Source organism: Ochlerotatus camptorhynchus, unplaced genomic scaffold (assembly GCF_037179485.1).
Source record: "Ochlerotatus camptorhynchus isolate MF236.1 unplaced genomic scaffold, CSIRO-AGI_Acam_v1.1 ptg000243l, whole genome shotgun sequence".
In the NCBI taxonomy this organism is placed as follows: domain Eukaryota; kingdom Metazoa; phylum Arthropoda; class Insecta; order Diptera; family Culicidae; genus Ochlerotatus; species Ochlerotatus camptorhynchus.
The window spans coordinates 55,697-83,364 of NW_027040733.1; the positions used below are offsets into that span (position 1 = coordinate 55,697).

Genomic DNA, 27,668 nt, shown 5'->3' on the forward strand with positions numbered 1-27,668 from the left:
AAAAGTGGAGGCCATATACGTGCATATTTTCGTTTAATTTTAAACGAGTTGATTTAACATCATATACGATTTAATCTGTAATAACAAATTCATTTTTAAAAGTCTTACGATGTAATCCGATTCAATTTGTGATACAATACGACGGAAAAATGAGCCATCGCATATAAGTCAGAAATTTGCATTATATACGATTTAACTTAAACATAATACGAGTTATGCCATTCTTATATGCGATTTTGACTAAACCTGTAGCAATTTACGATACTGTCTGTACATTTTTATACGACTTCTGGTTGTCTGGGGAGAGGCTACCACTACGCCAGACCTGTCCCTTCAACATCAAATGAAGTTGAAAGGAGTGGAAGTCCTGGAATAAAACACGTCACAGTGTATAACACGAATGATACTTTACGGATTCGAGCTCATACAACTACCGCTGTGCAATTTCACGCCAAATAACGAATCGATCCGATACGACCTTCTCCGATTTGTGAGAAACTTTGTATCATTCTTTATAGCTAGAGATGTTTAACGTCAAATATCAGACTCAAAGTACTCATTTTATACGATAGATGAGGAGATTAAAGTAGAGAGTTGATAGTAGAATGCGAGCAAAGGTCAATTTTGAGGAAGTCACGAATCGGGTTGATCATCTCCTTTACCAAACTCTCCTGTTGGGGAGGAATGGTGAGAGGTATCTCCCCCCGCCACCACTGGCAAAAGAGATGATCGCCGATTTGCTCACGTACCTTCGATGTGCGGAAACAGTTATATCGATTGTTTCACACTCAAGTCGCCATCTGACGTAAGCATCTAGTCGATAGGTTTGGAAATTGCAGCTATTGTTGCACACCAAAAAATTCTGAATTTTACTGGCGATGTAAACATCCATGCAGGCAAACATTCATACATGTAAACTTCCTTTTCACGTAAACAAGCAGCTTGCAAGAAATGTTGCAAACAAAAGTGGACAGTTGCATACAATATATGGAATATTGCATGACATGTCTCATAAATTTATACGATCTTTAATCTAAACTTGTATGATATATGATGCTCCATTTATGTGCATCATATTAACGGAAATTTACACTACTTTTTTTAGCTGAGTGCCTCTACCGCAGCACCACCCCTATCCGTGTCTCGTTGAGATCGTTAAGTTGACGATGACAGGAGCACATACAGCAAAAGAGTACGAGGATCGCAAAGGAGTTGAAAATGGCCAAAACCCCCGTCTGCGCAGTGCTGAAGCGTTTCAAGGAACGTTTTTCTGTTTCCCGGAAGGTGCAATCAAGGCGTTGAAGCGATACAGTAACCGAAAACTGCGTCAGAACGTCATGAAGGCTTTCAACACGAATCCAGGACTTTCGGACGTGAATGTGGCCAACAAACTCGGTGCTGTTCGCAGTACAGTTCGGAATATACGCATTCGGGAAGGTTTCTTCAAGTATCGGGCTATTGAGCAACCGAACCGGGCTTAACCATGGGGAAACGTGGGCCCGAAAGCTGTATGACCAGGTGCTGACTCAATTCAACGGATGCTCCTTATGGACGATATTTCACGTATATCAAATTGGACTCCAAACAGCTTCCGGAACAGAAGTTTTATGTTGCCAGGGGTCGCGGAGATGTTTTCAATAAATATAAATTTGTTTTTGGGTACTGTTAATTTGCCGGTAAGCTGATGCTCTGGCAAGGAATCTGCAGTTGTGGCCAAAAGAATCTGATTTTCATCACAACCTACAATATGAACGGACATTTATACATCAACGAATGTCTGAAAAATGTGTATAGCCGTTCATTAGGTCCAACCGAGGCCCGTCAAGTTTTGGCCGGATTTGGTGAGTTGCCACTACAATAATAATGCGCAACAGTGGTATTGCGATAATGAAGAAGACGTTATTGACAAAGGAATGAACCCCCAAAACTGCCCAGACTTCCACCCAATCGAAATGCATTGGGGTATCATTTAAGCTAACCTGATTAAGAGTGGAAAAATTGCTAAGGATGGATGCTATTCCAATGGTCAGATGCTGGAAAAAGCAGCCGCTGAGGTGAACCAGCAGCTTGTGCTCGAAATTGATGGCACGTATCAAGCCCAAAGTTCGAATTTTCATTCGAGAGGAATAAAAACTGCTAAACCCTTATGGTATCTTTAAACTTCAATAAATACTTAACATTTTCTTCTAATAACGTTTTATTCTAAACCAAACAGATTCTGAGATACATCCGATTGAAAGCGTACCGATTTTAAATTGGCAGGACTTTATCAAGAAATCCTCAAAATTATCGCAATCTGTTCGTGCACGCGCCAAATGGTGCTTTTGCCGTTGTTTCTACCACGATAGCTTACTGAGTATTTTTTAGAACGTGGAGGCGAACCAGCCCAAGGCTGAAACCCTCCCTAATAAAGATAAATTAATTAATTAATTATTTTTTAGAAGTTCTTTTGTTGTGCCATAAAAACTGTAATTATCTGAACTCCAGGCATTTTGAAAACCCAATAAACCTAACCATTCTATCATTCAATCAACTCTTCGTATACCGTGTTGAGTCTGCAGAAGATCAAAATCAGATATCCACGATGATTTAGATAATCTTACAATGTTAGTTTTAAACACAAATAATAATTTTTAATGATGCTATGAGTCTCCGTGAAAAACGAAATGTTTAAAATTTCTAAGTGGAAATCGAACAAGATGTCGATTAACCTGTAAAATATCGACATATGGAGAATGATAAATATTTTGGTAACACGTCTTTCTATTCAACAAAATGTTATTTGGCTTATAGAACTTCAATATCTAAACGCCAGGAAGATTTTTAGAATCTTTTAATACTTTGTATTCTTTTTCCGACATCCCAAAACATGATTTAGGCTCATTTCTTTGCAGTGAAACTCTTTGACTTTATACGAATTCATGAGTCCATGAAATTTTGGAGATCTAGATCAACATGTTAATACAAATCTCATCTCATTTTTTTTTCTACAAAGTAGACGTATTGTAGAGCAATTCTTCTGTTTAAACCAGAGGTAATGTTTGAGTTGGGTAATATTAAATAATCGAGATAAAACCAGGAATTGAACAATTGGATTTGAATGGACACCCTGGAAGAAGGTATAATGTAAAATGTGAGGAAAAAGACGGGCCTGGAATTGAACTCCCGGCCTTCTTCTTACTAAACAGAAACAGTAACCACTGAGCTACCGAGCCTCGTCTTTGTTGAACGTGTAGATCTTCAAGATCTTTAGGTCATTAATGTGTTCATGAAACCCCAATTTAATTTTATTTTTTGTAGCTAGTAGACGTATTGTAAATTATTTTTTGCAGAAAACAGTAAATGGTGTTTTTTGACAGCTGATTTCTTGAGGGGTCATATATGAACCCGTGGAATCCATTCGGTAAGAGTATGTTTCTAATGCTGGAATGGGACTTTCAAAACAATTGTATGTATCTACAACTAATTTCTTGACAATTTTCACATACATTCTAGAATACTTTGGGGTGGATCGAAAATGCTGAAAGGATGATCTTGCGAATCTTTGTGGGTAGATTCGATGAGTTGAACGTTAAGTCCTGGAAATTTTAGGCGTTCATGATCGGCCAGCTAGCATGGAGCAGGTCCTCGGTGTAGTAGATAGAGTTAGTGTAATGAGTAGAATCGAGTGAGCGTGAAACGTGATAATCCGTATGTAAACGGAGTCGCATTGGTTTAGAGAATTGTGATAGGTTAGCAGGTATAAATCTGAAGTACCTAAGCTCGTTGAAGTCATTCTTGTAACGAACTTTGGAGGTGACGGACCACCAGCAGCAGCAGAAACAGCAGGAACAGAAACAGCAGCAGAAGCAGCAATAGAAGCAGCCGAACCCGTGGAAGCTGCATCGCTAATTCGTGTAGCCGCGGCCGAGGCTGGATGGAAACCTCGGTCCGGTCACGACAATGCACTGTGGTCCAAAACGGCAAAAAGTGGAACTTTATTCCTAGAGCCTAGCCTTTACATTTTAGCCATATAGTGTCTTCGGAAAAAATGTTTGTATAAATATCTTACATAATATAAAACTGTCAAAAATTAGTCATGTCTTACTATGCAAAAAATAAAAACACTCACTTTTTTCTTTGAGGATATAGGGGAACGATGTCTTCAGCAAAGTTGTATACAATGTAAAAACAAGCAACTTCACTCAATACGTCAAAATTCTAAATCCTGTATTTTCAGAGTTATGGAGCTTTTTCTATGGAAGTTCCCTGAAATTTAGTTTTTCATACTTAACTTCTTTAAATTTCATTTTTCAACAAACCTTCGACAAATGAAACCTTCTCAATTTTGTAGTACTTGAGCTAAGCTTCAAGAAAAAAAGTTGGTTTTGTGTCCTCACTTGCCCCATTCTCTCCTAAAAGCTTATGAAGTAATGGAAAAATAAAGATAAAAGTTGTTATAACTTTACAAGGAGTAATTGTAATGATTCACGATCTTCAGCAAAAACGTGTGTTTTGATTATTTAAATAATTGTCTAGAACATTGTATACTTGAAAAATGAAATTTAAAGAAGTTAAGTATGAAAAACTAAATTTAAGGGAACTTCCATAGAAAAAGCTCCATAACTCTGAAAATACAGGATTTAGAATTTTGACGTATTGAGTGAAGTTGCTTGTTTTTACATTGTCTACAACTTTGCTGAAGACATCGTTCCCCTATATCCTCAAAGAAAAAAGTTAGTGTTTTTATTTTTTGCATGGTAAGACATGACTAATTTTTGACAGTTTTATATTATGTAAGATATATATACAAACATTTTTTCCGAAGACTCTATATGGCTAAAATGTAAAGGCTAGGCTCTAGGAATAAAGTTCCACTTTTTGCCGTTTTGGACCACAGTGCAATGGCGCAGCCGGTAGCAGCATATAGTGTAGAAGTGAGTATAGTGAAATAATAAAAAAAAAACTGAGGAAATTTATGCAGCATAATTACCATGACCTGATGGATGGTAATTAAGAATTACCATGACCAGATGGATGGTAACTAAGAATTACCATGACCTGATAGATGGTAAATTAGAATTGATACTACATCATGGATGGAAATGTAAACTGAACAAATTTGCCATGACATGAAGGATGGTAAACTATGCTAATAATAATAATAATAATAAGGATTCTTAAAAATTTCCGGAGTGAAAGGTCTCCGAGGCTAAATATGTATTATTTTACGAAGCGAGAATATTCATGGCAAGATAGATAGTATAGTGGATGGTAAATAAGTATTACCATGACCTGATAGATGGTAAATAAGAATTTATACAACATGATGGATGGAAAAGTAAACTGAAAAAAAATTACCATGACCTAATGGATGGTTACTTTAGCTCATCGCAAACTTGAATAGAACGGTAATATTCATGTACGCTGTTGAAATTGGGGACACTGATTTCAATAGTCATATCGAAATTGGTAGTCATTTTGATGAATAATGATGACAGTAATGATACATTTGAAATAAATGTCAGTGTGGCAAGTTTGAAGATAATTATGACCTGAGGGATGAAATTTCTCTGAGAGGGTAGATGAAAGTCCCCCGAGAGGGTAGATGAAATTCCTCCGAATGGGTGAATATAATGCCCCCCTTCCTCAATTAAGGAGAGTAGAAGAGGGGAAGAATGTACTAGATAGAGTTAGTGTTAAATGAGTAGAATCGAGTGAGCGTGAAGCGTGATAGTCCGTATGTAAACGGAATCTCATTGGTTAGAGAATTTTGATAGGTTACCAGGTATAAATCTGAAGTACCTAAGCTCGTTGAAGTCATTCTTGTAACGAATTTTGGAGGTGACGGACCACCACCAGCAGCAGAAACAGCAGGAACAGAAACAGCAGCAGCAATAGAAGCAACCGTGCCCGAGGCTGGAAACCTCGATCCGGTCACGACACTCGGTACAGGCACATAGTACAGGACAAGCGGACTTTATTCTAAGCATCGTATTTTTTGTATTAAACTGGTTCAAAAAAGTGTTCAGCAGATCCCGAGGTCGTAACGTCTGGTTAAAAGTAAATCTGGACGCAGGTTTCAATGTACCATCACACCCCTAGTGGTTAGAGCTATAGAAACTTTTGACAGCGTTTTGTGTATTAGGGCTGAGAAGATATCGATATTATCGGGTCAGATTTATCGATACGATATCCGATATCTTTTAACCCGATGTCGATAATCAACGTCATATCTGTGTTTCGGGAAATTGAGGATAACAATTAAATATATAACGGTTTTTGCTGGAGCCCAAAATGAGTTTCTGCGACATATAGCACACACGAAGTTAATGCTAGATATGCCGTAAATTTACACGATATTTCGTATAAAATTAAGCGCAATATCGCTTAAATCAACAGTTTTGTAAACATGCTTGTAAACAATTTCGTTGTTTATGCTAAGAGGAAATTTTACGCGATAGGCAACATTCAGATTTTTTTTTCTGTGGAAGAGGTTAAAAATCATTCGACCCTGGTAATTCATAATTTTCGAAAGCTGGTCATATATTGTGCGATTCCCGGGGTATGGAAATCGCGTTAATTGAGCTACATTTTTGTATGTATCCGTGGTTCATTTTAAAAATTCTACTGGTAGGCTACAGAGATTGTTGGCCGCTGAAACAAAATTAAATAAAAAATATTGGATAACAGACCGATATTGTAATCAATATATATATCGCGATAACGATGTGCCGATGTACCTATGCAATTGGATGCTTCAGGAAAAATCTTATATTTTGGGGTCACCCTAAGTTATTTATAAACCAGTATGAATCATTAGAGCATGAGCGTGAATATGATTGAACGTCCGTGGATTCAACTTCGTTATTGCCAAAATCAGCTGTATTACACAGATAACCAACAGACGGTGCTTGGGACTAGCAATCATCCTCAATGTGTAAATACTGGTGATCTAAAACTAGACAATACCAGCGCCGGCCACGTCCGAATGTTGGTCAAGGATGGAATGGTTAGAAATATGTTGACATAATACTCACTTTAATGAAAGCCGAGAACACCTCTCACATCCACGAGATATCACTGGGATGTTGGATAAAAGGGTTGGGATTGCAGCAGGATTCGTTTTGGTAAACGATATGCTGAATTGATGTCCTAACGATTCAACAGCGCGAAGGAGCGTAGGATTGAACCCACGGTCTTCTGCAAAATCGGTCGCCACTAGGCCACCGTGCTCCTTATTTCCCAAAACAATTTGGATCAAGTTTCCGTTCAACTTGTTCACCGACGACGACAACAACTGTTCTTGAGAAGGGTTTGATTTGGATTTCCAATAAACACGTCTTTCCTAAAACTCAAATATTACTTCTTATACGTACCCGGCCCTTCAACCGGCTTTCTTTACGCTTTACATATTACGAAAGAAAACAGATTTAAAGTTCAACTCTATAATGTGAAGGAGCTTGGGATTGAGCTCATGATTTTCTGCTCAGTCAGTAAAATCGGTCACCATAAGGCCACCGAGCTCCTTATTTCACAGAACAATTACGACAAAGTTCCTGTTCATCTTGCTTTATTATAGATTTCCGATCAACACGTCTTTCCTAAAATTCGAATATTATTTCTTTTACGTACTCGTTCCTCCAATCGAATTTCAATACGCTTTATCTCATTTAAGAATAAATCCTATTCACACTAAACCTCTGATATGTGAAGGAGCTTAGATTTAACCCATAATGTTCTATTCAATACGCAAAATCAATTTCAGCATCAAAGGGCTGAAACAGAATTTTAATCACTAAATTCAATCTGAACGAAGGCTGAAAAAAGTAAATCTAAAGATATTTCATCTTCGAAGAGCTGAAAATAAACTTAAATAATTTAATCCAATAGATCTAGCCTGAACGCAGGCTGAAAAAAGTGAATCTAAAGATGTCTCTATAAGATCTAGCGGGAGACAAGCAACCGAGGGGAGAGCTACTAACGAGGTAATCACTGAATATATCTTTAACGAGACATTTCTTTATACAGAAAGTAAAAACACTTGTGTTTAGTTTGCTATCAGATTCTGAAAAGTGACTTTTCTATGGCCACTTTAATCTTTTATATCTTCTTCATGCGTTACGGTCTTCGACAATCACATAGTAGTTGTAATCAATACATTATTATTTTATAGCAGATGTACACTGAAAGAAAAACATCCACCTAAATCAGAACATTACAGTCTCATCATCGAGGAGCTGAAAATAAACTTAAATAAGTTGTTGCTGTTGTTTCTTTATTAAGGAAACTTCTGATAAACTTAAATAATTTAAATCAATCAGGGTGGCCAGCGAACCGGGAAAACCGGGAATACCGGGAAATATCCGGGAATTTGAAAAGTAACCGGGAAAACCGGGATAAACCCGGGAATCCGATGAAAGAACTGGAAAATAAATTAACCACACCATAGAAATACATTTTTTAATCAGAATTTCATAATAAACCAGTGGCGTCTCGTAACCTCACTTTTCACCTGTGCACCAACTTTCAAAACCCGATTTAATGTCATATTCATACTCGAATCGGTTGAATAATACACTTAATCTTCTAGTTTACTCGATATCTATCCATTGCAAGCAATATTTTGAAAATTGTTTTTGTTTTGAGAGTTGGTGCACAGGTAGATTGAGGTTAAGGGGACGTCACTGGAATAAACCATTAAAACAGAATAATTCTTTACCAAATGAATGTCTTTCTCTATTTTCTGAATTTAATCACTCAGTCATATTTCAAATTGATTTTTGTCATTTCAATTTCAGATGTAAAGTGCATGGTCTTCAAAAAAAATATTGAAGATGCTTAACTTAATATTTGTAAAAACTGAACTATTCTTTTACGGGGTTTTAATTTTATACAAAATTCTCATGATATGAATTCCGGAATTAACTTGGAATTCTGCTCTGAATTAAAATGAATTTCTTCTGAAATCAACCAGAAAACGCTCCGCGTAATAAATATAACAGCATAAATGTTTCGAAATTTTATTTAGAACCCCCTTGGAGTATTTTAAAGAATTTCTTTCTATTAATAATAAATTTTGTTGGAGCTCTGTGATGAATCTTTCGCACTAGGGTTTTATTTATCGCCAGAACACTCTTAGAACTCTGTGTCTTGTTGAATTCCCATCGTAATTCTCTTGGAACTCTTCTTTTTTTCTCACGATCCTCATTCTAATCTCCTCAGAATCATGTAGGAATTTTTTTTTCACAGCTCCTTTCGAAATCTTCAAAAATTACCTAAGAATTTAATTGGGAACTTGCAATCTTTTCACAGAAATCGCTCCAAATTCTTTTAACAATTTCTAAGAGCTTCATGTCAGAATAATTCTGGACCTCTGCTCAGAACTTCCCCTTCGAAAACTATGTAGGAATCCTCCTCAATATTTGTTTGGAATCAACACTTTGAATACGTTAGAAATTTAACTAAAAATACTAGGATTTGTCCGTAAGATTCTATCGATTGTCTGTAATTTGTTATAACGCTTTAAATGCTTCCAAGTCTCAGAGCCTTGACAATTATAACTACACGACTATTTAATAAATATGATATTTTTTTTTCTTCAAATCTGTGATCGTGAAAAACTTTCAAAATCTCACATTTTAAGTATTTTTTCTCCAAATTTTGCATCACGCAGATTGTTATTAATCCCAAATTTTGTAGAAAAGACTCTACACAAAGTTCAAAGCCACAGAATCTTGGAAATCTACTGAAATAATTTTTTTTTATCCATTTTGTAAATAACCTTTCAGTTATTTTTTTTTCAAGTATTGGTCAATTGGAAGTGGGTATTAAATTTCATGAACCATTTTTACTTTCACGTTGAGCGAGTTCCAACGTCAGTAGGTTTTACATTTTTTTTTTCGAGTGTTAGTTTGTACATCAGCGCGAGTTCTGTAAAATTAATATTTATGTTAGTGTAGACAACGGAGTGAAGACAAATTTTCTTTTTCCGATATCCCTAACTAAATCTCTTATTCTTCACAATTCTGTCTTATAACCTATTCATCCAGATAGCATTTTTCCTAGTGACGTTAATCTCTGTTACACGATAAATTCTAGGGCTTTGAAATCAAAAGATGTATCGAGCATAAAAAGTGGTAGAATTTAATTTTAAAAAGTATCTCGAAACATCAATCAATTGTTTTGAATACATAAAGTGACTCATAGGGTTGAATTTTTCCTTTAGCTTTAGAAAATACTTTCTTTAATTTTGCTTTATTTTTCACACAAATAACCTCCGAAATTTTACAGTTGGCCACGTTTTAAAAAATGCGTACAATTTCGTTTTTTGTTGAACATTAACAACCGGGAAATTTCTATGATTTGATCCGGGAAAACCGGGAAATAACCGGGAATTTCAAAATGAAAAGTCACTGGCCACCCTGATCAATAGATCCAATGGCAGCATATGTGTCACAAATGTTGTGCTGTTAATTCTAAAGCTGCACAACAATCTGATATGTATAACGATACTTCCATATAATGGCCTTTATCTCCTGGCCAGAAACAATCCCAATCACACATTCCGATCAGCCAAAGGCCAATAACAAAAACTCACAATATCAAGAAATCAAGAACACTGACAACAAATGTATAACGAACGTTCTTCAACTGAAATAAACTCACCTAATCCAACGATGATTGTTGTCCAATGCTGTGGATTCATACATTATGAATTCAAAATGCTCTTCCCAACAAACAATTTTAGCTGCAGATTAGCTTATACAGCCAAAATTTGCCTTATGCAGCTAATGTTTGCCTGTATAAGCTAAGCTACAGCTAAAATTGTTTGTTGGGTTGATTCTGAAATGGCAGAAACGGCCCGGAACTCTTCCAACATATACAAAATGTATACGTTCTGCATATGGCAGACGGGCCCAAATCATTCTCCACGATATTCACCGAAAAACCGACGATCATTCCGAGCCCATCCTCTTCCAGCGATTCCAATCACACAATAGCTCAGTATAAAACATGGACCATTAGAAATAAAAAATTTCCTTCTTTAGCAAAGTTACTTCATATGAATAGTTCCACATCATTGTTCAACATTGTGCGAGTCTATCTCAAATATCTAAAAAAATTGATATTTGGATCTCACCAACCTAATGCTCTAGGCGCTAACTACCTGTTATTTCGGTATTTGGTATTTTGATATAAACGTTCATGATGACAACTGAATTTGGAATCAAGAAATAGTGTTGCGTTTTTAAAAAAATATAAACTATTGTGACACTTTATCAAATCCTATGTACCGTGGGATTTGATAAAGTGTAAATTGTTTTTATTTTGTTAAAAACACAACACTATTGCAAGATTTCAAATTCGGTCTATGGGCTAAAAGAAAAAAAGGTAAATCAATTTAGAAATAAAAAATAACGTATGATTCTCTTGTTTTCTGTGTGCTAAGAGACTATTCATAAGCCACGTGGGTGCTAAGAAAGTGTCTAAGGGACATGTACATTTTCAAAAAATTGTATGCACAATTATCTACACGGTGGAGGAGGGGGAGTCTCTAAAACCTCTTAAAATGTGTCTACGTAGTTTATGAACAGCCCTTATGACAGCTTTTCGATTATGATGTATCAGTGCATTTTTTGTCATATGTCCTGTTTACATCAGGTCAGTAGCAAGCGAAGAATAGTTTTATGGTAAATATATTATAGTTTATATGAGGGGGTTAGAAGGAACGGGGTGTAAGTGACTTTGATCGATTCTCTTCATGGACTATTTCTTTCGTTAATAATTCAGCTGCAAACACATTCCTCAATTCGTGTGCCATTCTGGATGCTAGATGAGAACCTCTTTTATCAAACTATGTGGCAGAAATAACGCAAAATCTGTTTAAAAAGCTGTGGCTATCAAAAGAGAAAGTTACTTACACCCCTTTCCTTCTAACACCCTCATATGAGATTAGCTTTATCTAGCACGGTTTTCTCACGAATTCAATGATTAAATTATAGACTGTACACACTTAGCTTTTTTGCAATTTTTGCCGAGATTTGCTCAGTCGAGTGCTTGGCAGTCCATTTTACTGAGAATGACGTTGAGACGTTGTTTGCTGAGATTCAGCAAAGCATTTTCCGAGACTCATCAACCAAACATCACTGTTGCTGAGATTTCAGAAAAAAACATTGCAAGGGCAACGAAAACTAAGTGTGTACGAAAATATCGATAGAAAGCGAATCAATAGGACATAGAACCTATTCAACTTTAGGATGGTTTCATAAAATGATCTTGTTTGATGAAGAAAGTTTACTCACGAAGTTTAGCGGGTGTTCTTACTTATGGGTGCGTGAATCCGAATCGTGTTTTTCGTATTGCTACTTGTTGAATATAAACCAGTTTGTAAGATTCGAACAAGCCGTTTCCAATAACTTTGTTCTTCTTCTTCCTGAATTTTATGGTTTTACACAACATTACCTTACCAATCACGTCGTTTTACACGAGCTTAATCTCTCAACTTAGTGTTTTCTGAAGTACTTCCACATTTATAATGCTAACCAAAGCATGAATTTGGCCGAAGACTGTAATCTTAACCGCGGCCTTCAGCTAGGTTAATATCTGACTCTGGACATGCCTTTAAAGCCTCTCCTTGTTTTCTTCTAGTGTCCTGAAGGCTTTTTGTGCCCGTCCTGGTCTTCGGGAATATCCTTGGTAACATCTGGACTTGCCCCTAAAATCTTAGGCCTGGCCATCGCATCCAATCCTCGTCGTTCTTCTCATCAACTCAATTTGAAATCTCCATGTAGAACATACTGATTGTTAAGAAACATCGATTTCCTTGCAACACCACTGCTTAAAACACGACGGAAACCCAGCACACTAACCAACATGTCGTCGGTGCATACGCTTGTGCCCAATCAAACCGTTCAAGATTTATGTCCGTTCGAAACAAAACATTTACCCATTCGTCCATTGTTGCACATGCCTTTATGTATGATCACATCGGGCATATGTAGAGCTTGCAAACAACTCCTACCAAGTGGAACACGTAACACGATCGCAAAGCGTGCTGATGACCAGTATATCTGCCATCTAGTCAGTGACTTGCCTTCATCTTCTTCTCGTTGCATTATTGGCATCCGTTGGCGATGGTGCTAGACGATGACAGCCACTTTTTAGAGATTGTGATCTTTCAACATCACATCGCATATGCAAACAAGTTTCCAGTGACATTTTAACGGGAATGATAGATAATTGATCATCCGTGTCCGAACGGGTTGGTCAAGCTGCTACGATGGTTGAAAGCGATAGATCGCACGATCAGAATCTTCGTACGTGCGTCTATGCGTGGATCCTTGATCTTCATAATTTCTACATTTGAACCGTTCAGCAACCGTATTACTTGTGGTGAATGAAGATAATAGTGGCAAGTGGTGGATCCTCTGCGAAACTGTAGCATACCGCTTGAATAATGACGATAAATTGGGGTCTGTCTGTGAAGTAGCCGCCCGCCGCCAACGCCATTTTTGACACCATAGCTTACAGCCAACGGCAGAAGAGTACTAACATCCTCGTAAGCAATCTTATTCACACCACTGGCTGTGCTTCTAGCCGACCGCAAGTCCGGTGGAGTCAAAGAGAAAATAGATCGATGAGTTAAAAGAAAAGATCATCATCATTATACTGCAGCAGTCTCGTCAGCCCCCGTTGCCAGTAGGGGTCGCGGTAAAAGATCGTATGGAATTCCGTCAAGAAAAAGTGCGCGATCTCGAAGCTGATCCCTCGCGAATACGGATCAAAACAGAATACGAACGAGACTAAAGTTAGTTTTATTTTTTTTGTTTGCGATCGGCTCTGCAATTGTGCAGTCAGAAGATGAAGTTGAAGTTGAAGTTGGATCATTACCAGCTCGATGTGAGATGCTACAGCTTCGCTGTCCCTGCAAGACGCGGAACTTGGAGGGAAGTTAATGATGATAGAATTGCGATCTTAGGTCACCGAAGATTGATGGGGTTAGTCATTTCATCGGAATTCGGCAGACCTCTGCTGGGATTTTGGAGGGTTCTTGTTAAACAATCCTAGTCAATACAATGTATGATGAGTATCCGCTATTGCCTATAATCGCGTATTAACCTCAGTAGCTACTGATTTCATGATTAAGAGATCAAATTATAGTAATTTCATTCCAATTCCATTAAAAAATAATGCTATCAGTCAACACACGAAAATAGGATCACCATCCTAACGATACAAATTACCACAATCTTGAAGTTCTTCATTTTTCTGACGACTTACTTGAATCTAACGTTTTGAATTGTTGATGAAAATTACCTGATTCATAATTTATCATTTAACACGCTTAATTTTATCTGTTTCCATCTGTGGCTCCATCCTCGGGTTTCTTATCTCCCATTTCGCTGATTTTCTCATAGTTTGCTCAAAAGTGCTCTCACTCGGCCTAATCAAATATTTTGCACCTCTCTTCTTAATCTCTGATCGCGCATATCTTCGCATCTCGGCCACCAAAGATAGAAAAGCCAGTGATTCCGAGCGTCAAACTTCAAAACAACTCCATCAAAACTCCGTCATCTCTCTCGCGATCTTCAGCGTCCGTTCTCCATTCTCCGCTTTCAATCAACACTTTTTATTTTCCTCTCCCTCTCTCTCTCTCTCTCTCTTCGGTGGGCCTCCCCAAGCATCCCCAACAGCCATTGCTGCACAGCGATTGCGGACGGGAGAGCCCACCACAATCAGTCTTCTTTATGGTGCAGGACGGGCCAGAGGTAGCCGGTTCTCATGTTCGTTTGCTTGTTGTGTCGACAATAATCGGTTTGTTCAAATTTGCGGGCGCGCGCGAACCCATCTAGTGTAGCGCTTTATCAAAGTGGAATTATGTTGTTTGCTGACAGACGCAATTCGCGGAATCGATAAGGATCCCTTGAGCTCCGGCAAAGGGCCTGAGTAGCAACATTGAAGTGGCTTACTGCTTGTGTTAGTGTGAATCCTTTCAAGTGATTACAAAAAACCAAATCTGGATAGCCGAGTGCTTCATAGAAATGCATTTGAGTGGCTACCTTTTGCGGCATTGCTTGGAAATAAATCGATGTGTTTATGATTTTGAGTTGAATATCTGTTAACAATGGCTCTTCGTATGGTGATGAAACGTATATTATCCGGAATGTGTCACAACTAGTGATTGATTCAGCAAAATTCGGCTTATGGATGTCAAGTTTGCTGTGATATTTTGTGCTGTATTATGAAGCCATCGTCAGTGTCAAATTTCGCTTGGGTACTCCTCTACTTACAAATCCAGAGTGAAAAAAACGAAAAAGTGTTGCACTCTCTCAGCATTTGCCGCCGCGACAATGCGCATTTTTCGCAAACAGTGCAACGCGCGTTATGGTTAAGTGGCTATTTATTATAACCTCAAAAAGGTTGACCGAAGAAGAAAACGAGTGGAAACAAGCTGAAGAGCCTGAAATCGATCGCGAGCGGCTTCTTGTGTTGTTTTTTTAAACGATACCTTCGTGATTGTAATATTCATGTCAGTGTATGTATACATGTGTATGGCTTTGTGCTGTGACCTGCAATGAGTAATGATGATCGTCAACGGTGGAGTTCTTGGCAATAGCTCTATTGCTCGCGACGACGTCATTGCACAATAAATCGATAGGAGAAACGCCTCGCGGCATACCGGATTTTCAGGGCAGCAGCCACCGCCGAGAAACGGGGACACTGGAGCTTGCGCAGCTCAGCAACGAGGCCCAAATTATTCGTTTTAGAAAGGTAGGTTGAAAGGGAAAACAATCAAGATTGGGAGAGACTTGAGTGAAAACGGTTATTAGCCGAAAATAAAAAATCAATGGTTTTAGAAGAGCGATGACGGCGCGGTGAACCGGTTTTCCGCGAACATGATCTGGGTCTTGACCTTCGATCTTTCGGTGGGACTGCAGGCCCGCTTCAAGGTGATTTTCTCAAAGTGATAAAACATAGCGATTTTATGGCTAACACACGCTTGGCGAATTTTTTGGGAAATTGGCTGCTTGCTAAAGGTTGAGGATCAAGGTATGCATTGATTAAGGATTGATTTGGTTGGTCTCGATGTTTAAATATTTCGAATTTATCACTATTGCAAAACATGGTTGCAAATGATAATTTCACATATGAAAAATATTTCGTTCATCATTTATATGAAACATTGTTCTAGTATCACGAAATCCGCTTATAAAATTTTACAACTCTTTGGACTAAACATGGCATCAATGTTAACTATTTTTCATAATAAACTTGGTAGTTTATGTTTATTAGTGTTCTGCTCTTCAACATTGCGGAGGGTAATTTTTAATTTACATATATTACATATTAATAATTATCATGGAATTCTCCCTAAAATTCGCTGAAAGTTCTATTGAACCTCTACCTTGAATCCCTCCTAAACATTTCCTTGGAACCCTTCTTAAAAATCCTTTAGAACTTTTATAAGAATTAGGTTGCTTTGAAATTCTTCTCAATTTTTTTTTTCAACTCAAAACACTCATGAGAAATCCGTTGGAATTATCTGCTGAATTGTCTTTAAACTTTTCTTTTCCTTCAATTAGCTGTTAGAACTATCCTTAGAATACGATGCCTTTGATATCTTTATCTTTTTCAGAATTCCTTTCAATTTATTTTCTGAAGCTTACTCAGTATTCCTTTGCAATAATCCTCTGAACACCCTTTTAATTCTGCTTGTACATGAACTCTAATGGGAATTATCTTGGAATCCTTCTTAAAATTAAGCCATTCTCCTCATGATTCCCATTAAATGTTTCCTAAATTCACATAGGAATTAAATTCATAACTTTCTTTCTGGAATTCATTTCTGAATTTCTTTTGTCTTTATCTTAAAATTATCTTGGAATGTTGGTCAGAGCTCTATTAGAATGTTTTTCATAATTTTTTTTTAGAAATCCACCTAAGAATTTTTCTAATTTCTTTTAAATCCTTCATAAAAACTCCATTGGTATTCTCTGCAGTATATTTTTTTTTAAAGATTGCAACCATGAATATTTTTCTGCGGTCCAAATTACAGTCAACTCTCCACAACCCGATGTCCACATAATGGATATGGATTATAGAACCATAGCAAAAATTGATGTGTGGGATAGTGATTCTGTATGGGATTGCTGTTTGATAATAGTACAGCTCGATGGTTCCTTCAATATCAAGTTGTAAAGAGCTCACTGTATTTCCACTTCTGCTTTTATTTTTTTAATTTAGGATTACGAAGATTTCAATAAGTTACACATATTTAAAATATGTAGACCATGACACAGACTCTAATCAAATGTTAAAGCATCAAAACCCAGGATTTAAGAAATTGCCTTGAATCCCAAACTGTCCTCGAAAAATTGCCTCTAGATTTAATTGATAACGTAACTTACGTATTCTAAAACAAATTCGTAATCCATTCAATCCTTGTTTGGAGGTTGGACTAAGTATTCGACCTAATGACCATAAAAAGGTCTCTATCAGTAAAATCCGAGGCTGGAGCAAACATCAGGTCTGAGTGGCATGAAACATGAAGCCTAAAAAAGTTATGCATTTAGATTTTTCTAAGTTATCGCAAATAACAGTAACTTTTTGTTTCTTTTATATAATCACTTCTCAGTTAGCTATCACACTGGGCTGATTGGTTCATAATTATTATTAGTTCACGCTTAATTGTGGGATGACTGATGGAATAAAACATTACCGTTAGATAAATGGTCTATTTTTGGATAAATCAAGTTTTAGTTGAATATACTTTCAACTAAAAAAAAATGCTTTTTTTCCGTGTTGGGTATATTCATCACTGCGACCATTACTTTGATCTATTTTGATACTCCCCATTTTTATATTGCTTTATCAGTTATGTCGTATAACTATTTTGTGAAGCTACCGATATAGACCGATCAAAAGCATTTTCCCAGCCAGGTATTACATTTCGAATGAAATGTACTACTTGACTGGGACCTGCATTCCAAATATCAAAGGGATCTGCCAGCCCCTTACCCAGAAAAATACGCCTTTTATTGAAGATTGCTGCACAAGAGCATAGCGGGTGTTCAGAGTCTTTCTTTTCTATAGAATCGACACATATCCTCTTGAAGTTTTCCTATTAACTTCAAATGATATTTACATGGACAATGTCCTGTTATCAAACCAGTATAGACACTGAGATCTTTCTTTGATAATTCAAGAATTTTGCTAGTCATTGAAATGTTCGGAATTATGAACCGTTTCGACTGCCTAGCAATGGAAGTGTTGTGCCAATTGGTCATTTTTTCCCATTTCTTGATCGCCATTTTAAGAGAACAAGCAGAAACTCCACAGAATGGTTCTGGTCCTATGAATTGCTGAGATGATCCTTGCCTGGCTAACGTGTCGGCTTTTTCATTCCCATTCACTGTGGAATTGAACAGTGGCCAGGAATCCAATATAGGTTTACTTGGTTTTGACAAGCCAATTTCTGAAGTGATATTGCACATTCCCATACGAGTTTTGAATTGCATGTTGCTGATTTTAAAGCATTTAATGCTGCTTGTCTATCAGACATAATGCAGATATTCGAATGTTTATAATTTCTGTGCAAGCACATTACAGAGCATTCAAGAATTGCTTGAATTTCTGCTTGGAACACGGTTGGCCAGTAACCCAAGGATATTGAGATATCTATCCCTGGACCAGTTACCCCTGCTCCTACACGATTGTTCAATCTTGAACCGTTTGTATAAAAAACAGTTGAACCTGGTCTGATTTTTGGTCCCCCACTTTCCCAAACATTACGATCAAATTCTGCTGCATTGTTTAAACGATCGAAATTATATTTTTTCTCCATCCAGTCTTATTTTTTTAATACGAGATAATCAATATCAAACAGTTTTAAAATGCTAAGGTTCCTGTAAGATCACCTTCAAGGAAGTACGTTGTTCGTTGAACCCTTAAAGCACTCCTTTCAGCTTTTAATTGGATAAATTGATGCAACGGAAGCAGATAAAGTAGAGCATCTAGTGTCATACTCGGTGTGCTGTTCATCGCACCATTTATTGAGAGAGTAGCAAGTCTTTGCAGTCTCCCCAGCTTCTTCTGAGCCGATTTTTCATTAGTTTTCGGCCGCCAAACCAATAGTACGTAGGATATTCTGGGTCTTACAATCGTCAAATAAATCAAGTGGATCATTTTTGGTTTTAGGCCCCATTTCCTACCAAAAGTTTTCTTACTTAAAAACTTTCTTACTTATTATTATTGGACATTTATTGCCTTATTAACAACCTGCTCTATATGTGAATTCCAGTTAAGTTTACTGTCAAAAATGACTCCCAGATACTTGAATGTTCGTGAAAGTTCTAAAGAAAAATGCTTCATGTAGTTTACAAATATCTTTGAATAGCTTTGAAAATTTGCACGTGGTCATGATTTACAAAAATATGATCATTGAACGCTTTAGCTTTTAACTGAATGATAAAACCGGGAATTTATTAAGATTTTATTTCCGTAAAAACAACCGGGAATTTAGAAATGAAGATTAACTGGCCACCCTGTATTAGAAATTGGCGTAACAAAGGATTATTATTCCATTTCGACGTTTTAGTCTCAACCGAAATCAGAGAATTTAAGTAATACACAAATGAAACCGCTAATTGCAAAAAAAGTAAAAATGCAGTAGAAATGTCATACACAAAATCGCAAGCATTTATAGACTTTGTCGGGTCTTTTATAAATTGGTTTGTCTAAATGACTGTTTCGCCTATTATAGAGAAATTCAATGATATCTAATGATGATCATATTATGGCGACTACTTGGAAAATTTCGAAGGTGATTCCTTGTAGAGTCCACAAATGGCCGCCACGTAGGCTATACATGCACATCCGCTTCGAATTTACAATTACACAAATCTCGGAAATCAGTGCCCCGTTTCACCTGAAATTGGTACTTCATGTATGCTGCAGTGCAGCAAACGAGGAGTAACAATTTGAATATTGCACGTGTCGTAGAAGCTGGTATTTGTGCACTTAAAGTTTCGAAGTGGTTCTGAGAATAAGGATAACACAGCGATTCACCTTAAAATAAGGACTATATCGAGAAAAAAAAACTTGATTTGTTTTTAAATCCCTCAAAAATACTTAAACTAAAATCAAAATTGCTTGACTATATTTTTTTTTCTTTTTAAATATAGATGACACTAAAAATCAAATAAAAACAAATATTCTTCAAAATATTTTTTAATTATATCCTAGTTGACCTCATACAGTGCCTTTTCGCACTATTTGGACGCATAATTTAAATATTTTGGTATTGTTCTTTCATGGTTTTACGAGTCTTCATATATTTTTGGAGATGCTTTTTATAATTGCCGTTCAGTATCAGCATTGTTCTATTCTATGCCAAATCAATTGAATGTCTTTAATGTTTAGTGAAATCATGTGAACGAACACGCCAAGGTTCTTCACAACAATGAACTTTTTTTTTCTTTAACGCAAATACAAATCCCAAGTTTACAATTCTCTAATTCACACAGAAAACCCTAAGGAAACCATTTAAACATATTAAAACTTAATGCGGCCCGAAATTTACACAGAAACTAGCAACAGGACCACTGCATTAAAGATCACATTACTTTCCAAAGTGAATCCAGAGCTGAATCACCCGTCCCACTAACATGAACCTCCTTCATATAACTGTAATAGTCATACTAATCGTAGAGATGCAGAAGTCTCGGTTTCCTGTAACAACGGATGTCTGGATCTGGTCAGTGCTACCCTGATCATGCTCCTGCTCTCTACTCATCCCTACATTGCTGGTCCGTCATGTTTGGAGTGACAGTTTCCGTCGGGAATTATTGATTATAGCATTAACTCGATCAAATGTGGTGTGTGGGGATATGAAGGGCTCGGTGGACTAAGAGTGGCCGTTTTTGCATACTGAATCGAAAATCATTAGTTCCATCCCAGGCCCCTTTATATTATTTGTTTATTTGTGTATTGAAAAATTCAACTGACAATTATCGTCTTATTGAATAAATCTTAAACTAAATAGTTACGGCCAACGGTACGGACAAGGCCAAGTAACCGATGACGAAAAACGTCAGCTGATACATTGAAGTAGAACATATAAAAGAAGTTGTTGAATTGCCGGCTGATTGCTCGAATTGGCTCGTGTTGTGTATAATTTCGGCGCCGTGGTTCCAAAACCAGAAAGTCGCGTTGACAAAGAGGCCTTTCAAAGGCATACATATTTAGCTGAGACAGCAGTTTTGGACAGTCAATGTCAGCTTTCCAGCGAACATAGATTGAGCGACCGTCCGTTTCACCTCTAATGGTTTGATTCCCAGGAGACGGCAACGCTCCTCGTATGGTGGCATGTTCGTTGGGTCACGCCAGTTGAAGAAACGAAGAGCATATCTCACAAACTTGCGTTGAACGATTTCAATTCGGGTGATCCAGCTAGCATTAAATGGGCCCTAAACAACTAAACTTGACTCCGACCTGAGGCATATCGGGTCACGGAACTCGTAGGAAATTTTGAAAATGCCCAATTGTCGATTAGCTCTGGATATGATGTCAATGTAGTGGATTCTGAAAGTGAGTCTGCAGTTCAAGGTAACGCCGAGATCCTTTATGTGCTCTAAACGAGCAAGACAGCGTCCGTAGAGAACGTAGTCAAACATTATTGGTTCGATTTTTCGGTGATAGGAAATAATGTTACATTTTTCGATGCTTAAACTCATCAAATTTCTTAAGCACCAGTCAGCAAAAATACCTAACATATTCTGGAGATCCCAACAGTCCGACAGACTTTTAATAATTTTGTAAATTTTCGCATCCTGATGGTATCAGAAAGGCGACGTCGTTTAAAAAAGATCGAAAACAGTAGTGGTCCGGAGACTTTGAGTCACATTGCGTAGTCGTTGTGTGTAGTGACACTTCCCGTCGTCGTCGTCGTTGTTGGGTTTGAATGGTTACAACAACAACTCGATCATAAGTACGGTACCAATTTTGGCAGCACTAAAAAAAAGTTATAAAACCTATGAACCATTCACGAAGATTTGGGATATTTCTGGCAGGCCGGGAGGTTTCGAAGGCATGTTCAGTGCATTTCGACTACGAGACTGAAGCCCTCTTGTAGCCATTATTATTATTGCCATCATTACTCGGATCATGTGGGTGTGCTTCGGATAAACAGAGTGTGTTCAGGAGATTTTGATGGAGATGAAGGGGAGGGGAGGGGTGTCACGAAATTTTGTACTTCTTTCTGGAAGAATTCAATTAACATTTCGTGGGAGTTCGAAGGCTGATCTGCATGGCATTTGAAACAAGTTGTGCAAATTTTAAAGTGTCATATACGAATATGTTTTAAGATGCGATTGTAGATGGCCAGGATCTCAAAATATAGCTTAAGCAGGATATATACATGCACACTAGTGCCGTGTAGTGGATAAATTCTGAACTGCTGTCCACCTACCACAAGGCCTTAATCCACTGAACAATTTTTCCGAGGACAGTAGCCTTCAGGAGATATTCCATGTTGGAACCAATTAAGCCAAATCCCTTATGCTACATGGATTCCATTCAAGCGCTTCCCCGCACAAATGGATTCATGCGAAAACCGCATATACCAAAGCCGCAAATATGGAGGAATAGCAGTATACAAGTAGTATTCCTGAACATGGCCCAAGAATGAAAATAAATATGAAACTGAATCGTGCATAATCGGAACCTACCTAACAAATATCCCAATATTTAAGTAAAGAAGGAAAATATAAACAACATCTCTTTAATAATGTAAATCCCAAAAGCTTGGTAGCCATTATAATGAAGTTGTTTATTTATTTATTTATTTATTTATTTATTTATTTATTTATTTATTTATTTATTTATTTATTTATTTATTTATTTATTTATTTGTAATTCTTCTGACATATTATGACATTAAGACCACAATGAATATGAGAATACATTTTCAAAACAGCTACAAAATTGACAAACTAGTAATTCTATTTTTAAAACGACCAGAAGTTTCGCCGAACTCAAAGAGATCCTCCACCACCGAAAAAGCTCGAATCATCGACGATATTGGTTCATTATTTCCAAACAAAGTACGGTGAAATCTGTCCTGTAGTTGTGACCGCTGCCGAAGAGGACGTTGAGCAGCACGGAAGTCCAACATAGAAAGTAGCCGGGGAGAATCGACTTCACCATTTAGCAACTTCGCCACGAATGTCGCCTGTTGTAGTCTTCGCCTTCTTTCAAGGGTGTCCATGCCCAACAGTCTACATCGATCGGGATAGGCAGGGAGGTTCAACGGATCGCGCCAAGGTAGATGACGCAGTGCTAGCCGGATGAATCGTCGCTGGACACGTTCAATCCTTAAGGTCCAGGAAACATAATTTGGAGTCCAAACAACAGAAGCGGTTCAGAGAATTGGCTGTACCAGCGCGCAATACAAGGATTTCAAGCAATATGGATCCGTAAAATCCTTTGCTATTTTCGAAATAAAGCCCAACTGTCGATTCGCCTTGACAATTATCGAAGTGTAGTGAGAATTGAACGTCAGTTTTGGATGCAGCACAACTCCGAGATCAGTAATCACTTCAACTCGTTTAAGTGAAGTACCCTTGATGCGATAATCGAACAATATCGGTTGTTTTGAACGATGAAAGGTCATAACAGAGCACTTCGGTACGCTAATAATTAACTTGTTCCGATGGCACCAGTCAGAAAATAGGTCTAGAAGATGTTGCAAACGGTGACAATCTTCAGTTGAGCGAATAACTAAATATATTTTCAGGTCATCGGCGTAGATGATCACGCAGTCCAAGCCTAATTTTGAAGCAACGTCGTTGTAAAACAGAGTGAATAATAATGGTCCCAAGTTGCTTCCTTGGGGAACACCGGATGTATTGCAGAAGGTCGTAGAAACACAGGAGTCAAATTTAACGCGGAGTTTCTTTCCCGTTAGGTAAGAGTTCAGCCAAGACACTAGCTTAGAGCATGATCCGAGACGTGACAGTTTAGCCAACAGCACATTGTGATCGATCTTGTCGAAAGCCGCCTTCAAGTCAGTATAGATGACATCAACTTGAGCCTTGCTTTCCCTAGCAGTTATGCAAGTGTTGGTGAAGCTTAGTAGATTCGTCGTGACCGATTTTCCAGGCATAAAACCGTGTTGAACGGTAGAAATATAGCTGTGCGACTGGCGTAGAATCATATCGCTGACAATTATTTCAAACAGCTTTGACGCAGCTGATAAGCTCGTTATTCCTATGTAGTCCCTGAAGTTTTTCTTGTCACCATTTTTGAAGACGGGAAACATAAATGACTGCTTCCATACCTCAGGAAAAACCCCTTCATCGAGTGAAAATTGCAGACAGTGGCTCAGCTAAGTCAACAGCACAGCGGCAAAACAAAATCGATGGTATACCGTCGGGACCAGCAGAAAGCGAACTTTTCAACTTTTTTGCAGCAGATATGATCATTGCAGGAGTAACTACGAATGTCTAAGTGAAGACTAATAAAGTCCATGGGAATGTCTAAAGCAGCAGACTCAGCTTCGATTTCAGAGGCAGGAGTTTGGTCAAACACAGAAGCAAAAAATCTGGCAAACAGTTCGCAGCTTTCAGTAGAAATTTCGCTTCGACGTCGTCAAAAATCACGTTGCTCGGTACAGATGAACTTTTCCGTTTACTATTGACGAACTTCCAAAAGCTTTTTGGATTTCTCCGAAGATTAGTCTGCTCTCTCATGACATGAGCCTTGTACAAAGCTGAATTCAAATTGCGATACGCCTTACTAGCACGTTGGAATCCAAGCTTGCTGTCAGACGACTGTAGAGCACGATGCTTACGTTGTTTGGCATTTTTCTCACATTTCAACTTTCGCAGCAGTGGCGTACTCCAGGCAGGCGAAAATGGACGTCTAGTGGGTGGACCATTCCTCTGCAACCACTGTTGAATAATAGAGCAGAAGTTTGAAGCCATTTCATTAACATCCTCACAATTCAGACAAGCCCAGTCAATCGTAGAAAGGTACTCTCGAAGCATGCCGTAGTCAATCTTACCAAAATCAAGAGTAGATTCACAGTCAGCATGGTGCGGATCATCAATCTGGCACCTGACTTGAACGGGAAGAAACATTTCCAGCGGAGGATGGTGCAAATCTATAGGCAACAGTGCAACAGCAGCCTCATTTATGGTTACCCCACAGTTGGTCAAACAAAACACTAGATCAAGCGTTCGATCAGAGTGGTTACGAATCTAGTTAGCTTGATACAAATTCAAAAAATCCATTCCATCAATCAAAGCAGCACTTACTGGAGGTACAGTTGACGTTGCAGCCAGAAACACCTCGCCGTCTGCATTCTGCAACAACTGTAGTCGGGGCTGGTTGTAATCACCACATATCAGCACCTGGTCATCAAACGAAGCGCTGTCACACAGTTCACGAATATGAATTTTTTGCATTTGAGTTGATAGTGGAATACTCTGAACAGCATTAAAAATGGTTCTATTTAATTCCATTTGGTGCCGACTACTGCACATTGTAGTCGTAATACGTATCTGTCATGGATAAAAATCCATGACAGATACGTATTACGACTACAATGTGCAGTATTCATCAGTGTCATTCCCACCCTTTTTGACTTTTTGAGTATTCCACTTGATTTTTCACAGATTTCCTGTAATTTTTCCAGGTATTCGGTGAAAAATTACAGGAAATCTGTAAAAAATCACCGAAATGTTAACCGAACGTTCAGGTGTTGAGATTTCGGTAAAATTTCACAGATTTCGGTAAAATAATCTAAGTGTGTAACTTTGTGGATTTTTCTTTTTAAAGAATTGTTTAGATTTTCCTTCTTTGCTTAAATCTTGGGATATTAGTTATTAAGGTTCCGATTCGGCACGTTCTAGTTTCATTTTGTGCATGTGATCTCGACATGTTTCCCTAGGGGATGAGTACCTAAGGGCGTTAGATTTTGATAAGTCTTTAGTGGGAATGATTGATTCCAAATTCGTCCTATGAGTTTCAATTCCGTCCTAACGCATTGAAACGCCATTTGATTTTCTTCGTAGACAGGCTTGATGAAACTCATTCCACCCGAAAAACTTGTTTTTTTTGGAATTGAGAAATCATTAGATGATATTTTGTATTTGTAAGTTACAAGAATACGTCGTAATGCATGTGCTTAATACATAAAACCTGTCAATTTAGCTTTCAGAGAGTCACAATCAATGATTTTATGATCGGTGACGGATCACTAATGATCAAATGATTTCATAATTACAAAAAAACATGTTTTCGGAGTGAGTTTCATCAAGCCTGCCTACGGATGAATGCAGAAAAAGTGAGTTTCGCTTCTTTTGTTTTTGAGAACAATGAGCGTAAATATTCATAAAATGCGCTCTAATAGGCTTTGTTTTGTTGCTTATGAACTAACGCATGGGAACAACGTATTTTTGATTTGTGCACGGTGAAATCATTCATATTATTTATATACTCCGCTCGATAGAAGGAAAATAGGCAATAGCGACGAAGAAGTGTTCTACTCAATACAGTCATCCCAGTATTTTGGGTCACCCACAATTATGGGCCACTTCAATTTGATTAACACACAGAACTGACTGACCCATAATATTGACTAGCTGGCCCATAATACTGGGGTGACTGTATATTGTGTTCAATCATACTTCTATTTCAAAGGAAGTCGAGTAATTTTCCAACCCGTAAAGTTCCTAGATTGGACTGGGAATCAAACCCAGCCGCCTCCAGCATGGCCTTGCTGTAAAGCTTTGCCATTAGCGACTGAACTAAGGGAGGAGTACTTGAGATACAAAGGTTATATTGGTCCAATATGGAGTTCGTTACCCTATCGTGAACGGGCGCTTGACTAAAGGCATTTCGAAATCCAACATTGTCTAGACCAGCTCCCATGTTCATCGATCCTTCATGACTTGAAAATTTAGTTGCGCAGATCAACCTTTCCACACAAAACGAATGGACATGACCACAATTTAATGAGTACTATTTAGGATCCCCACATAACAGGTCAAACGATTATCGCATTCCACTTCTCACCATTAAACTCCCGCTAAATTCTTTAATCGGTCCGGATTGTAGGAAGTTCGTATGCTAAAATACCTGTTTACATTCGCCAACGCGTTCGCAAAGTATGATCATCATCATCCCTGTGCCGATCAACAGCAAGAAAATACAAACACAACCTATCTTCCCGACAACCGGTACTGCACACACTGACTGACTGACTGTCTGTACTGGGTTGGAATGGTATGCGATGGCGAAAGCTGTTGAACCAGAAGAAGACGCAAAACCTGTTCACTGTGGTGTGGCCAAATTAGTAAGCTCGTTCAACTCCACATCCAGTTGATTATCGGTGGTTTTTAGCCGATGGTTTTGTGCTGAGAGCAGGAAAATTAGCGATCAATCGATTAAGCGCGGTGTGAGCTAACTAACAAGAGGAAAATAGATTCCCCTTATTTTGTTAGGGGGTGTAAGTATCTACCGGTTAAAATAGGATATGGGAACTGGGGAAAGTCGGCCTGCTGCAAACAGATGGCCTCTGTGAACTTTAGGTTGTAACTGGATATAATGACCACCGCAAACGGTAGGGCTGTTACTGTTATGGAAACCACATTTGCGCAAACCTTGAACTCGCGTACTGCTAC

The 27,668-nt window shown here is 38.0% G+C and overlaps 1 protein-coding gene across 2 annotated transcripts in view; it reads left to right on the forward strand.

Annotated features, from left to right (window-relative positions):
* Exn (Ephexin) overlaps positions 1-27,668 on the forward strand; it is a 256,431-nt gene that overhangs the window by 40,803 nt on the left and 187,960 nt on the right. The window contains exon 1 of one of the 2 annotated variants that reach the window (XM_065226005.1): positions 14,739-15,753. The exons of the other annotated variant lie outside the window; for it this stretch is intronic. The gene's annotated coding sequence lies outside the window, so the exon portion shown is untranslated. Of the gene's footprint in view, positions 1-14,738; positions 15,754-27,668 lie in introns of those variants that run through there. 2 annotated transcript variants of the gene reach the window in all.